This window comes from Cebus imitator, unplaced genomic scaffold (genome assembly GCF_001604975.1).
Source record: "Cebus imitator isolate Cc_AM_T3 unplaced genomic scaffold, Cebus_imitator-1.0 Scaffold600, whole genome shotgun sequence".
In the NCBI taxonomy this organism is placed as follows: Eukaryota; Metazoa; Chordata; class Mammalia; order Primates; family Cebidae; genus Cebus; species Cebus imitator.
Window position 1 is genome coordinate 186,661 of NW_016107915.1, and position 14,871 is coordinate 201,531.

General features: G+C 35.4%; 1 long non-coding RNA gene across 1 annotated transcript in view; it reads left to right on the forward strand.

The window, feature by feature from the left end:
• The first annotated feature begins 629 nt into the window (after positions 1–629).
• Positions 630–14,871, forward strand: part of LOC119469210 — a 204,184-nt gene continuing 189,942 nt past the window's right edge. Inside the window, exon 1 of the long non-coding RNA XR_005198026.1 lies at positions 630–851. This is a non-coding gene — a long non-coding RNA (uncharacterized LOC119469210). The remainder of the gene's footprint in view (positions 852–14,871) is intronic.

Sequence of the window (14,871 nt, forward strand, 5' to 3'; positions counted from 1 at the left end):
AAATATAAAACTCATACTTTCTGAAAAATTAAAGGACAAAAATTGATAGAAGTCCCTTGGTTCAAAGTTATATTCCATCTAGCCTCTAACAACCTCCTTTTTACTTTGACTAAGAGGATTTGAACTGATTGGGGCTTTAGAGCTCAAAAACAAAAGATAATATGTGCTCTGAATGAGTCAATGAGTTTATGGCCTAGAGCATATATCACTGCTCCAAATTGGATTCTGCTTTGCACCTAAATTTAAAAATATATACTGTCTGATATTTGAAATACAAGCTGCATGCGTTTGTGGAATTCAGTCTGGTCTTGAGTCCCTGCCTCCATCAGCTGTTCTGGTCTGATTTATCTTGAATCAGGCATTAACAGAGAATGATTGCCATGCCTGTTCTCATTATTAATCCTTGCTGTGAGTATTTGGTATGAGGCTTTAGTTGGGTAAATCTGCTTCTACCTTGTTCCTTGTTTCTATGACCTAGTTGTTACATTGTAGTTCTCTTGTAGTAACCTGCTTAGTATGCAGGGAAATTTCTATTTTTGGACCCTGACCTACTGTTATCATTTTCACTCCTGAACTGAGTGTTCTGAGCCTGAGCTCTGACCATTAGATGAAACTCTGCCACCCCTGATAGCTACCTTTGATATTGACTGTATCTTCTGGAACTTCAGTGATTCTGCCATGTCCAGCTTCTACATTTGATCCTGAATTGCCTTTGGTCTTAGAGCCCCACTTGCTGGAGATTTGCATAGACTAGGATCAGAGATTAGATTTTGCTTCCCTGTCCTATTTAACCTCCTGTCAGAACTTGCAGCTGAGTCAGCACCTGGTACTTTTCCTGCCCTAGTGAGTAGGTCTGAGATCAGGTTAAAATTCTCTTTATGTTCAGGTCTGCTGTTGGAAATGATCAAATATGCTAGATTCTTAAGCTATGGGAAAGTTTATTTACTACGTGTTGATTTTTCAACTACATATGCTGTCAGACTTGCAAAAGATGGTGAAAAAAAGAACCTATTATTCTTACATACTTCTAAAAATACCAAAAGAGATGGTAGATTAAGCAAATTAAATACAAAAAATAAAATATTAAAAAATATTTTAGGCAGTCTGCTGAAGACTATAGATATATAGAATCTGAGAAAAACTCTTCTTACTTTTCAGGAAGATGCTGTTAGGTTCATTCCAGCAGAGATTATTTCCTACCAAGAGAATGATCTTGGAGAACAAGCTTGTTTGAGTTGGATATAAGTTGGCCATGAGATATGAAGGAAGATATTGGAAATCTTTTGAATATTTTGTGTGAGGGAGTGTATTAAATACAAATGTGCAACAAAGAAAGTCACCTAAATCAGTTTAGAAAGTAGCCAAGACCACTGTCTCTGGGAATCAGACTAATATATGAACCCATATAAAATGGCTTTGCCATTTGATTAGCAGTAAGATTGCGGACATTTTACTTCAACTTTTTAAGTCTCTTTTTCTGCATCTGTGAAAAGGGAATAGCAATTGTATCTCATAGAGCTGAAAAAAGGTCAGATGAGGAAGTAACCATTATACTCATAGCTATGCACTGCATGTGCCAGAAATTATATAACTTTACATTTAGAAAAATCATACTAGGATACTTAGTGCTGCTGGTTGGTGCTCTAGATTTATTACCTCCTTTCTCCATTTGGTGCTTGGCCTCAAGAGGCTGATGTTTGTGGGTTACATGAATGAATTCTGATGCCCTCTGGCTTCCAATTGTCTTGATACAAAGAGAGGATCTGGGAGGGAAATTGCCAGGTGGATCAGAGAAAAATCTGGGATATTTATTTTTCTGGATCTCTCTCTGACAAATTATTTCTCTACTTGATTACCCCTTTCAGTTTAGGAGTGATAAAGTCACTTCTCTTCACCTACTCTCTCTCTCTTTCAGTGTGTGTATGCATATTATATATATGTAATATGTATGTATATGTATATATATGCATACATACATAAATATATAGATATCTCTATATAGATATATAAGTATAGCTGTAGATAGATTTAAATATAATACATATGTATTTATATATATGTATATATAGAGAGGGAAAAAGAGCAGAGAGGGATTTATTTTTATTTTTTAGGAGTCTATTTTTAGTTTTATTTTAAGAAATTTGCTCACAGGATTTTTGGCACTGCCGTGTGCAAAATCTGTAAAGTATGTAGGCAGGCTGGAGACCCAGGGAAGGTTTGACCTTGCAGTCTTGAATTGGAAGGCAGGCAGTCTGTGTGGAGCAGAATTACTTCAGGTCCTCCAACACTTCCTATTGACAGGACTGGCTGAATAATTTGTGGGGCCGAGTGTAAATGAAAATGTGGGGGTTCTTGTTAAAAATTATTAAGAATTTCAAGATGAGGACTGTTGAGCATTAAGCCAAGTGGAGGGCATTTAAACACAAGAATCGTGCAGCTATAGCGATCAGAAGCTCATGAAGCTAGTTCTGCCTGTCAGTTTCCCTGAAACTTGCTGACACACATAAATATCTCCTTATTAAACATTTTTCATTTAACCTATATATGTGTATCATATGCTTACTGCCAGAATCCTGATGTGGACAATTATAATGAAACCAAATAAAAGGATTTGAGTGCAAAGCTCCATGACCCTAGAATTTTTTTCATTTAACCTATACTTTTGGTGAATTTCATTATCAGAAGAAGTCAGTAACACATTTTGAAAAACTAAAGTTTCTCATTGATGTAACCTGGGAAAAATTATGCAGAGAAGGAAGATTTATATCCACTGATGCCTAGGGTCACAATTATACTAAGTGAGCATGCATTTATTTTATACTTATATTTATTTACAATATATAAATGTTCTTTGATCTATCAAATATTTATATATATATAATTAGAATAGTTATTAATATTTGAAACAAAGTTTTCTCTATGAACAGTGACTGCTCATGATTATTGCTTCCTGTGAGTGTGATGCCTATGTGCAATTTTTACTTTTGGAAACCAGAATCCTGACAATGCCTGAGTCTTCAGTGTTGGTTGTCTTAGGTAATGAGGTGGTAAGGACACATGAGAACAGGTTTCATTTGCCCTGGTCTAAGCTGTGTAATCTAGTATCAGTGATATTTGTAAAGCAATTTTCTTTCAGATTTGTGACATCAAACAAAATGAGTGGGTCTACTAAGGAGCTGCTAAGGCTGCTGGGAAATGGCTCAGGTACATTATTCATGTCACTCAAGGAACAGATGGTAGGAATTCCCTTCTTAGACTCTCTGGGTTGAGGATGTTTTTAAGAAACATAGATGAGTCTACAAAGGCCTTATAGGTTACACTGAGGATTTTACATAACAATCAGGATACATGGCATCTGCAAAGGTTTTGTGCTGTAAGTGACATGATCCACATGATATTTTTACATGATCACATTGGTATATGTGTGGAAAGAAACAAAATTTTGCCCACACCAATGTCAAAAAGTGTTTCCCCTATGATTTCTTTTAGTAATTTCATAGTTTCCATTCTTACATTGAAATCTTTAATCCATTTTGAGTTGATTTTTTTGTATATGGTGAGATATATAGGTCTAGTTTTGTTCTTATGCATGGGATTATCCAGTTTTCCCAGCACCATTTATTGACTGTTCTTTCCCTAGTGGTGTTCTTAGAAACTTTGTTGAAAATAAATTGCCTTTATGTGTGTACATTTATTTCTAGGTTTTCTATTCTATTCCTTTGATCTATATGTCTGTATTTAAGCCACTACCATGTTGTTTTGGTTACCATAGCTTTGTAGCATGTTTTAAAGTCAGGTTTTATGATGAGGTTGTATGATGCCTCCAGCTTTGTTCTCATAACTCAAGATTGCTTTGGTTATTGGGGGGTCTTTGTGGTTCCATACAAATTTTAGGATTGTTTTCTTCTATTTTTGTGAAGTATGACAATGGTATTTTGATGGAGACTGCATTGAATCTGTAGATTAAGTAGCATGGACAAGTTAACAATATTCTTTTAATCCATGAATGCAGGATATATTTCCATTTATTTGCGTCTTTTAACATTTCTTTCAAAATGTCTAATACTTTTCAGTGTAGAGTTCTTTCACCTTTTTGGTTAAGTTTACTCCTAGGCCTTTTATTTTGTAGATATTGTCAATAGAATGGTGTCTTAATCTATTTTTCCAATAGTTCAATATTAGCATATAGCAACACTACTGATTTTCGTACACTGATTTTGTACCCTGCAACTTTACTGAATTTATCTGTTTTTTTGGTGAACTACATGGGTTCTTCTTATATATATAATATCATGTCATCTGCAAACAGGGACAATTTGACTTCTTCCTTTCCAATTTGAGTACCTTTTCTTTCTTTTGCCTAATTGCTCTGACTAGAACTTCTAGTATTCTGTTGAAAGTAAGTGGTAAAAGTGAGCATCTTGCCTTGTTCTAGGTTTTAGAGAAAAAGCTTTAAACTTTCCCCCATCTTTATGATGCTAGCTATTGGTTAGGTAGATCTAGATTTTATTGTGTTGAGAATTTACTTTCTATGCCTAATTTGTTGAGGGTTTTTATCATGAAGGGATGTTATATTTATGTCAAATGTTTTTTTCTGCATCAATTAAAATGATCATATATTTTTTTGTCCTTCATTTGGTTAATGTGATGAAACACATTTATTGATTTGGTATGTTAAACCATCCTTGCATCACTGGGATGAATCTCACTTGACTATGTTGAATCATCTTTTTAATATACTGTTGAATTCAATTTGTTAGTATTTTGCCAATTACTCTGATTTGATCATTACAGAATGTACATATGTATGGAAACATTACATTATCATGTACAAATTAAAAAAACTCAAAAAAGAAATAGATAATATTGAAGAATGAGTGATTCTGGTGTTTATACAATAGAGAAAATGCTGATTGCTTGCTGTGAAACAGCAAGAGTTAGAGAGAGAGAGAGTGAATTTACTATTGATCATTTTAAGCACTTCTCCATGGCTTGCCAATGCTGGATTAAAGTTGAGTCTGTCATTTGTCAAGGAGCTTTGTTTGGGTGAGTGGATGAATGCCACTTGCCCTAATCACTGTTGGGCGCAATTTGGTTCTCACTGCATTCTGGCAGGGTTCCAGAGGGAAGACTAAACACAAACTACTATTATTTCAAGTGTCTCATAAGAGGTCACATGTTTGAATTTTCAGTTTGTTTCCAAGATATAATATAAATTTTTGCAGTCCAAAAGCGTTTGTTTTCTTTTTTTCTTTAGTTTCTTGGGTATCACCTATGCACTCATTCTGCACAGTGGTAATTTTTATCTAAATAGTTTCTGTTACAGTATGTTTTACAGATAGAAATAAAGGCAAAAAGATCATGAAAATAGGTGGGTTCTTCTCAAAAGGGAAGAAAAACTCAAAGTTTCTGGCTGTCACTCATATTATTAAAACGACACACTAAGTTTCCAGGAACACATTCAGAACAGATTCAAGACTCAGTGGTCTGTATTAATTAAGGTATAAACTTTGACAAGCACCTTTAAGCACATTCTTTTTCCTGGACCTGGAAGACAGGCAAGAAGTAGAAAATTCACTTTAGGTTTGAAAAATGTGTTCTGACCTCTGGTACCTCGAGATGATAGTTAGCTTTTTAAAACTGAATTCATTTGTTTAATGGATTTCCAACAGTTATTTGGTTCTCATGATATATAGTACCCTAAAAAACAGCTTATGTACAAATTTTGGACCTCCATGTTGGGTGGATTTCTGCTGTGCCAAAGTGTGACACCGATTGGAGTGAATTGATAGCAATTCTCTCCTGCTGGGTACCTTTGAGATTGGAAGCATGTAATACACCATCTATCTTCAAAATCCAGTGCCCATTCTGGTGGGGTAGTTGTTTCCTTTGATGACGCCTGTGCAGGCAGAGTCTTCCTGGTCTATCTGTTCTAAATAGGAAATATCATGACTACTACTTCCAGTCCATTTTCTTGTCTTTCAGGACACTTAAAGATTTCTGCTCTTTGGTCATTTTTTCTGCTTGTTTCATTCTTTTTTCTCCAATTTTCCTTAATTGATACATCTACTTTCCTTAACAATGTATAATCATATGTTAAGTTTTGAAGAAAAATCCCAGAATCTATTTTAAATGAATTATTTCTGTTAAAAGAAAAACCAACTAGTACAAAACATTCTTTCCTCCCAGTTTTTTGGTATCATTTAGTATGTCTAAATTTTATAAAATCATTTGAAAGATGTTTGAACATTCAGTTTTAATTTTAAGAGGCTTGACGATATTCTAATATTAATTACTGGGATGATAAGGCTAAAAAATTGCAGAACCATGCCATGCACTTTACCTATCTTATAGTTGCATATATTGCATATCTTACAATTCTTCTACAGTGATCAAAGATAGGTCAACATGTGTTCCAAGAAATAAAATATAGTCATATTGTAATTATGGTCTATATTAACTGTTGTAACTTTCTTTTCCTTTTGACCATGTTTGACTATTTCTGTTGAACATTTCCTTTAAGACCTAAATTATTATTTGATTTATAGAGATTATAAATACTGTAATAGAGATTTAATTAGCATCACATAGGATTAATTGCTTTCTCACTATTTGTTTTGAGTCTGAACCCCTAAATGCTTATCATTTTTGTTCTTTCTCTGTCATTTTATTTTTACTAACTCAACTGGTTTTCCATCCTCAGTGTGAAGAGAGACAACTGATTCTAGCAGGTCACAAATAAAGGCCAATTTATTATACTTTTGTAAGATCATAGGTATTTCATGTTACACATACTCTACTATCAAGAAAAAATTGTGCTTTCTTACCTAAGACATTTGAGGCGACATAAGTCCTTTAAGATTTTGCATTTTAGCCAATGACTAGTGAGGTTAGCAATAACAGAACACTTTCTGTTTGCCTTTATGCCAGAAGAAATGTAGAACTGACTAAAAAACATGACATCTGAAAAATAATCAATAGAAATGTGCCCACTAAGAGAATGAGAAAATAAGAGCTTTCTCTAGTGCTTTATTACCTATGTTAGAAATAGAACATATCTTTTAAAATAAGTGACTTAATGACCCCAAACTGTTAATAATTTTTTATTCATAACCTCTGAGGTCAGATAGATTTTGAAATTCAACATATTTTGGATTTTAGGAAGGTAGTCAGGTATATATATCTTACATACTGTAATACCGTAAGTGAAGTCAAGGGCCTGTAATCAAATACATTAATATCTTTTAGGTGAAAGTATTTTGTCTACATATGATAATTAAGAATTATAAATTGCCTTCATTAATTTAGGTTAGGTTTTGATTCCAAGTGATTTATTAAGCAAAACAAAACAAAATAAGAAATAATAACCTTTCAGTGTTTAAGACTTTTAAAAAATTTTTGTAATTATAAATAAAGGATATGGCTCTATGTTATAATAAAACAACATGCACAATTAGGTCTTTTCTCTCATTGCAATGTGTAATGAGACAGCGTTCTCTCTCATTATATAATGTATAAATGGCTTGCCTTATAGTTTCTATCATAAAGATACTGTTCTTCTTTCTACATTTATATCCAAGGTTACCTGATTCATGCTGGAAAAAGATTGATTTTGAATTTATTGGTATGTGACTACTATTCAAAAAATTTTGGGAAATTGCATAATTAAATCGGGTGAATTCAACAATTCACTGTAATATAAGAATTCTTATGGTACATGTGCAATGAAATATCACTTAGACTGACACTCCATATGTCTTATTTCAGTGAAGCCATCTTATACAAATTAATTCCCTTTGGTTGATACCTAAGAAGTAGTATACATTTTTATATTGATTTCTTTTGCCCTATACAAAGATATTTTTAAAGAAGTATTTCTTGTCTCCCATCTTAAAGATTTATCAAAAAGGAGTATCTCCTTGAGGGAATATAGAGATTATTTCAAATATAGCTTGTAGTATGTAAGATCCATCACTTCCAACCCTTATCTCTGAAGGGGCAGTCTGAATCCAGGAAATCCCAAGGCAACTGCATGAGCTTTGGGAACACTTTGGGGGCTTGCTATTAATGACTTTTGTATCATAAAGACAATATCTGATATTCGTCTGCATATTCTAATATTCCCAGAAGTTTTTGTGTATAGTTGAGTCAAGATCCAAAGAAGGGATTTGGCAGCCTGAAGTAGCCAGCAACTCAAATGCCATAGAGACTACGCTGGGCCAGTCACAAGTCCATGCTATGCCATTTCACAGTCCTGGTTTTTCATCAGCTTTGAAGATATCAAAAAAGTTTGTTTCTGGTAGTTGTAAACCCAGGTGAAAAAGCCTCTCACAGTATAAAATAAGCTGAAAATCTAACCTGACACAGTATCTGGCATTTAATATGCACTAATTAGTATGCAGCAAATGAATAGCTTATAAAGACAAGTTGTAAGTGCATATAAGTTAAATCATTCAGTTTACTTTCTGACTGAAAAATTCCCTTTTTCATTGTCTAGGCTCAATTAGCATGTGAAAGTAACAGTTCTGTTGAATAGAATAAGCACTATTCTTTTGGTACAAGTATATAGTAATTTTATCATTCTATTCCTAGGTCCAATCATGGTCCTTTTATTTGTGAATGATAGGAAGGACTGATCCTGTAGCTCTCTAAATATGTTCCAGTATAAAAATCTTGTGCAGTCCAATTTGATTCAAGTTAAATTCAATTTTATATCCAATATAGAACTATTTATCTCTCCCTAGCTTTGCCTTGCACTTGGCCCTAGGATTTAGTGTCAAGAAGGGGTGCTTGATCCACGGAGTTTTTCATTTCCCTCCTGGTTTCTTTCTCATTTCTGATGGATTGAAGATGACCATAAAGTATTTGTCTCCCCCGAATCATGAGAAGGGGCATATTTACTCTCTTCTTTGAATCAGGGTAGGCCATGGAACTGCTTTAACTATTATGCTGTGGTAGAAGTAACTCTGTATCAGTCCTGGCCAGGTCTTCAAGTGGACTGAGGTTTCTCATTTCTTCCTCATGGAACACTTGCTCATGCTGGACAGACCATGTAGATAGGTGAGAGGTGAGGTCCTGAGACTAAATAAAAAAAGGAGAAAGGCCCAGTGTCCCTGTTGAGCCTCCAAGTGACCCAGTTCCAAACCTCAGACTGTAATTTCAAAGGAAACTCCAAGTGAGACCAGGAGAAGGACTGCCCAGGTCAGCCCAGTAAATTCATAGAAAAATGCATGAGCGTGCCAGAGAGAGAGAGAGAGAGAGAGAGAGAGAGAGCGAGAAACAGATATTCTTTTAAGCCTCTTAAGTTTATAATGGCTTGTTTCTCAGCATAGATAACCATTTATTCAACAGACCATCTGGGTCTCCATTTCTCCTTCACAGTATTAGAGCCTCGGATAATGGATGGAAAAAAAAAGTAAAATTCCCTCACTTAACTGCTACTGTGGTAATCCTCTTCCAGCTAATTAGCATGAGTCCCTCAGAAGGCCTCACTTGGGAATGAACATCTTCTGAGTTCCAACATGTCCTCATCTTCTTTCAGTAAGAAATCCTAATAATACACCATATAACCGGCTTTGAAATTGGGATCTTTGCTTGGGAAGCAGCTCAAGCTTCACTATTTTTTCATAGAGTTCAAAGAGTAGAAACTCAGGTAGATCAGAAGCTACTTTCTCCTTCTTGTCATCTCTACAGTTCCTTTGTTTCTGCTTATTTGGGCAAAGAGAGAAAGAAGCAAAGCCAGTGTGTAAATGTATGTGCAACTGAAAAATGAGATTTTCTTTTCCCCTTCTTGTAAACATCTCTGTTTGCTCTGAGTGGTTCTTTTGCAGAATCATTTAACCATTGGCTTGATTTAGAAGGAAGGAGAAAGTCACAGCAGTGAGCCCCTGAGTGGACAAATCTAAAATGCTGAACGATTGTTCTAGTCATCTTTGTAAGCTGGGTTAGGGCAGTGGTGTGCTGTGTGATGGTGATGTTTTTGATAGCAGAGCTGTTCTGCTGGTTCTAAGCAAGTCCTTAAGAAATATCTGATAATCAAAACTACATTGAGATACCATCTCACGCCAGTTAGAATGGCGATCACTAAAAAATCTGGAGACAACAGATGCTGGAGAGGGTGTGGAGAAATAGGAACTTTTACACTGTTGGTAGGAGTGTAAATTAGTTCAACCATTGTGGAAGACAGTGTGGCGATTCCTCAAGGACCTAGAAATAGAAATTCCATTTGATCCAGCAATCCCATTACTGGGTATATATCCAAGGATTGTAAATCAATCTACTATAAGGACTGATACACATGAATGTTCACTGCAGTACTCTTTATAATAGCAAAGACCTGGAACCAACCCAAATGCCCATCGATGATAGACTGGACAGGGAAAATGTGGCACATATACACCATGGAATACTATGCAGCCATCAAAAACGATGAGTTTGTGTCCTTTGTAGGGACATGGATGAACCTGGAAACCATCATTCTCAGCAAACTGACACAAGAACAGAAAATCAAACACTGCATGTTCTCACTCATAGGTGGGTATTAAACAATGAGAACACATGGACAAAGGGAGGGGAGCATCACACACTGAGGTATGTCAGGGGGAACTAGGGGAGGGACAGTGGGGGGCAGGGAGTTAGGGAGGGATAACATGGGGAGAAATGCCAGATAGATGTTAGGGAGGAAGACAGCAAACCACATTGCCATGTATGTACCTATGCAACAATCTTACATGTTCTTCACATGTACCCCAAAACCTAAAACACTATATATATATATATATATATATATATATATAAATTTATAGATTTATGAATATTGCATTTATATATATATATACATAAAGAAATATCTGATAATCTCTTAATTTGGAAGAACATGTATGGTCCAGTATCTGTAGCCTTTAGCTAAGGGGATACAAGAATAATTTTGAGACCAAAAAAAAAACAGGTCTATTCCACCTCCTATTAGTCATGATTTTTCAGATTTGTTACATATGCTTATTTTTTTCTCTGATAACAAAACACATTTCTTGAAGAAAACTTTATTCAATATAAGAAAATATATATAGACAGGAAAAATCTCTCTCTGTTACCTCCCTTTAGCTAGAGACAATCATTATTCTATACTAATTGAATTCTTTTTCATCTTTCTTTCACATTTATGCAGTTTAAGTCGTTTGTGTATTTTTGAACATTCTTTTTTGTACTCACCATTACATCATAAATTTTTTCCCTGTACATACTTTTTAGACCTGTTTATAACAACTGTTTTATCTTCCTATAATGAAGGATAAAATGAACTAACAACACATTTGTTAATAATAATTTGTGCAAATGAGATTTACCTGAATACCTTCAACAAAAAAATTGTTCTCCATTTGCTCCTGGCTTGACACAAACAATTCCCTTATGCTTCTTAATTTTGTCATAAGAGTATAGGGGACTGTGCTCCTTTTGTTACAATAATAATCACATTATTCAGTGCCTGCAGTGTGCTATTTGTACCATAAAATTTAGAGAAATAGCCCCCAGTGGGATGATTATTCAGCCAATGTAACACAATCCAAGAGCTGACAGATAGTCAATATTTCGGCAGGATGCAGTGAGAAAAATGTCAATGTTCTCAATTTCTTCTTTGACTGGGGAAACTATCTAGAGGGCACTGAAAGAGCTGAATGTAAGAATTGACAAAGATTATGAGAATAAAGAGTAAATGCTCCCTGGTAATGTCTGCTTCAGAATGAGAAGAGAACACACTAGAAGAATAGAATTAAAGTAGTGACTAATTATGCATTAATTTATTCATTCTTCATTCTTCATGGGAGGAAAGCTCTGTTCTCAAGAACTTAATAATAGAGTTTGAAAGAATGACAAAAAATAGCATAGTAGCATATAACACTGACTTAAAATGTGAGCCGTGTTTTTTTTTTTTGTTTTGTTTTGTTTTTTTTTTTTTTTTTTTTTTTTTTTTTTTTTTTTTTTTTTTTTTTTTTTGAGATGGCGTTTCGCTCTTGTTGTCCAAGCTGGAGAGCAGTGGCACAGTCTCGGTTCACTGCAATCTCTGCCTCCCGGATTCAAGTGATTATCCTGCCTTGGCCTTCTGAGTATCTGGTGCTACCAACATTCATGGCTATTTTTTTTGTACGTTTAGTAGAAATGGGGGTTCACCAGGTTAGCCAGGTTGGTCTCAAAGTCCTGACATCAGGTGATCCGCCCCCATTAGCCTCCCGAAGTGCTGGGATTACAGGCGTGAGTCACCGCACCTGGCTCTGTATTTTTTTTTTTTCTATAGATGATAATTGACTGACTGTCATGTGCTAGGCAGCATGCCCCATAACTCCTGTTCATGAAATTGAGAAAGCCCATGGTTATTGTGGAATGAAATGGTCAGAGAAGGTTTCTAGAGGAAGATGCATTTGATCTGGATCTTGCAGAATAAGATTTTATGCAATTGACATGGGAACATCATGAAGAAAGACAAGACAGTGTGAATGAGATGCAACTAAGTGCAGCCTGGTCAGCCCATGACCTTGCGTAGGGAAATAGGAAACATAAGACTGGAATGGTATAATAAACTTTGTTCTTTTTGCCCTCCAGTACGTATTGCCCTTTCATCAGGAAATAGGACCCATTTGGCCCTCAAGAAGGAAGAGTTGCTGGAGCCGAAGAATACAGAGACTAGATGGGGTAACTTATAGAGGGAAAAGGTAGAATGGTGATGAAGGGGGACTGGGAAGGCTTTGGAGAGAAAGTGAAGAGGTTAAAAGAAGCTGCTGACCATATCAAGCCATTATACTGGAATTTGGATTCTTGCAATTGGGAAGATGCAATGGACATAAACTTATAAAGATATGGCATTAAACATGTTGTATGGCAACAGCTCAGAGATAAGTTCTGTACAGTATGGCAACCGTAGAAGGTGATGGGTGAAAATACTTTTTAAAAATCTATTCCTATATGTTTCCAGCAAGGCCTTCTAAGTGGAGCTCCTAATGGCATCTGATCTTCCCTTACTGCCATCTCCACAACGTAGTATACTTCTTAGAAGTATGAAGAGTGCAGTCACACAGGGCCAATGAGGGACACACACACTGAGAAGGGCTTGGGGTTTAATGTTTGTGGACATTGTCTCAACATGTTGAAACATTTAATCTTTGGATTTATGTTTTGTGTATGAAGTCTCATGGGACAATGGAGACCTGGAATCTCAGCTCATACAGGGTCTGTTACCTCCCACTCCTTCTCCTTGAGATAAGTTCTGAGCTGCCTGCTCTCTGCCCCTGCCCAGAGACTTCTGCCACTCTCCAACTCTTTAGGGGCCTGGGCAGGGACGTAGAGAGGGCAGTGATTGTGCCTCTGTATGCTGAGTACTGAGTCACCGGCAGGGGTCCTGGGTACCTGTGAGGGTCTGCCGTTGCACCAGGAATACCACTGTGCTTGAGGGAATGGAATTTTAAAAAGCAAATAAAAAGGAACCAAGACAGGTTGAGAAATAGTAGCAGAAAGCATAAAGCCTTTTTTTCCTCTGATGTTTGAATAAAGTTCCTCACATTTTTATTTTGCACTGAGTCCCACAAATTACGTAGCTGGCCTGGCTAGGCACAAACTATTTTAAGGTTTTTGATTGTTAAGCAAGTTCCTTTTGTGAAAGGATTAACTCTTGAATCTGGTACTTTTGGATCTCCTAGATGGTCCTAGCTGTGTTAAGACTGTCTTTGAGAATCTCATATCTGGCTTTTGTTTAGTAACCTGTTAGCAGATCTTGTTTTATTCAATAATATTGTTGTAATATCAAAAGTTTGGTGCATGTTAACACCTTCTCCACATAAAAAAGTCAGTAATTGACTTTTGGGTTACTTATTTTTTTAAAAGCAGAACACGTTTTTAAAGTGAATTTTTTTTTCTTTTTTTTTTACTTTTGTCATTTTGAAGTTGAAAACCATGGAGAGAAAAACCAATATTTCAAAGTAACTAAAAAAATCTCAAAATTAGTCTTTTTTAAGCTAATGGATCAGAAAGATGCTGTAAGTTTATAATAGTCATGATTTAATGTTAGTGATCTTTCTACGTACTTTTTCTTTACTTCTATAAATGTAAGAAGAGGTACAACCACAATTTTGTTACATGGTTATACTGTGTAGTGGTGAAGTGTATACACTGGGCTTTTAGTGTATCCATCATCTGAATAATGTGCTTTGTACCCATAAAGTAATTTCTTATCACTCACTGGTCTCTCACCCTCCCACCCTTCCAAGTCTCCAAAGTCTATCATTCTACACTCTGTGTACATGTGTACACACTGGTTAGCTCCTACTTTTAAGTGAGGAAATCAAATGACTTTGTGTTTTACTTAAGATAATGGCTATTTTTTAATGTGCTTATTTGATTAGTTTTCTTCTTGTTTTCTTGTTTTGCTGTAAAACTTTTGTTTTAGAAGCTAATATAATTAAAAATATTTTTTGATCTGGATGGAAAACAGGTGAACAATTATTTGATATTATTTAAAAACACTTAGAATTTAACATTTTTGAAAACATTGTACTATAGAAAATTATTAATTTGCTTTTTATGTAGAGCTTTCATTTCTGGGAAATGTTAGTCCCCAGAAGGAAAATAAAATTAAACTTCCGTGCAAACAATTGGGTTAATATGTTTTTCTAAGCCAGGCATATTCATCATGAAATTGCTAATTGGAGCTTATTTCTATGGGAGCTGTATATTTCATGACAGTTCATCTTTGGTATCCAGGGAGGTTCGTCAAAATCTTCATGATATGTGTCTGTGTTATGAGGACTTTGAAGCCACGCAACCATGTATCTTTGTCTTTCGGCAAATTTCTGCACATGGAGTAGAATGTTCGGTTGTATGTTA